Below are 1,204 nucleotides of genomic sequence, written 5' to 3'. Positions count from 1 at the left end.
CTCAGCTCACTGTAACCTCTGCCTCCTGGGTTCAAGCAATTCTTTTGCCTCAGCCTCCCAAGTAGCTGGGATTACAGGTGCCCGCCACCATGCCCGGCTAATTTTTGTATTTTAGTTGAGATGGGGTTTCACCATGCTGGTCAGGCTGGTCTGGAACTCCTGACCTCAAGTGATCCACCTACCTCGGCTTCCCAAATTGCTGAGATTATAGGCATGAGCCACCTCGCCTGGCCAATACATTTAAATGTGGGATTAAATATTCACATCTAGTTCAAGTGTTCACATCTGTACTTGAGACTAAAACTTGATAACAAGGCATAAATACTGTATTAGTCTGTTTTCATGCTGCTGATAAAGACATACCCGAGACTGGGCAATTTATGAAAGAAAGAGGTTTATTGGACTTACAGTTCCACATGGCTGGGGAGGCCTCACAATCATGGCAGAAGGTAAGGAGGAGCAAGTCACATATTACATGGATGGCAGCAGGCAAAGGGAGAGCTGGTATACGGAGACTCCTGTTTTTAAAGCCATCAGATCTCGTGAGACTTATTCACTATCATGAGAACAGCACAGGAAAAACTCATCCCCATGATTCAATTACCTCCCACTGGGTTCCTCCTGGGACACATGGGGATTGTGGGACTTAATTCAAGATGAGATTTGGGTGGGGACACAGCCAAACCATATCAAATACTGTTTAATTTGAGTCTAGGAGAAATCTTAAGGCCTTAAACTTAGAGAGACTTTATAAAAGCAGAGGCTAGCTCCATCTGGACTGTTTATTCCTTCAGAATATTATGCCTACTTGTATTCCCAATGCCTGACTCAGGGCTCTCCCACAGTCAGTGCTCAATGAATACTGGTAAGGAAAAAAATGGTTCATTGAGGAGATTTTTGCAGTAATTCAGGTGACTGATGACATTTGACCTTTGTGAATGAATCTCCAATTCTGCAATTGGGTGGATTCTCTACCTATAGGTAAAACAGGAAGAGGATGACAAGTATTTCCTGTTCTCTCAATAACTTTCCAAATAACATGTCATAAGAAGCCTCCTCATTCTACTCTCCAACATATTAAAAGCCTAGGACTGAGCCAGGTGCAGCGGCTAACGCCTCTAATTCCAGCACTTTGGGAGGCCAAGGCAGGGCAATCTCTTGAGTTCAGGAGTTTAAGACCAGCCTGGGCAACAAAGTGAGACCC

General features: G+C 44.3%; 1 protein-coding gene across 1 annotated transcript in view; it reads left to right on the top strand.

The window, feature by feature from the left end:
- TGFBR3 (transforming growth factor, beta receptor III) overlaps positions 1-1,204 on the top strand; it is a 243,470-nt gene that overhangs the window by 17,905 nt on the left and 224,361 nt on the right. The window lies entirely within an intron of this gene.

The sequence above is a fragment of the Colobus angolensis genome, unplaced genomic scaffold (genome assembly GCF_000951035.1).
Source record: "Colobus angolensis palliatus isolate OR3802 unplaced genomic scaffold, Cang.pa_1.0 Scaffold186, whole genome shotgun sequence".
Lineage (NCBI taxonomy): Eukaryota > Metazoa > Chordata > Mammalia > Primates > Cercopithecidae > Colobus > Colobus angolensis.
Note: the sequence above shows the minus strand (reverse complement) of the source record. Positions and strands in the feature narration are given on the sequence as shown.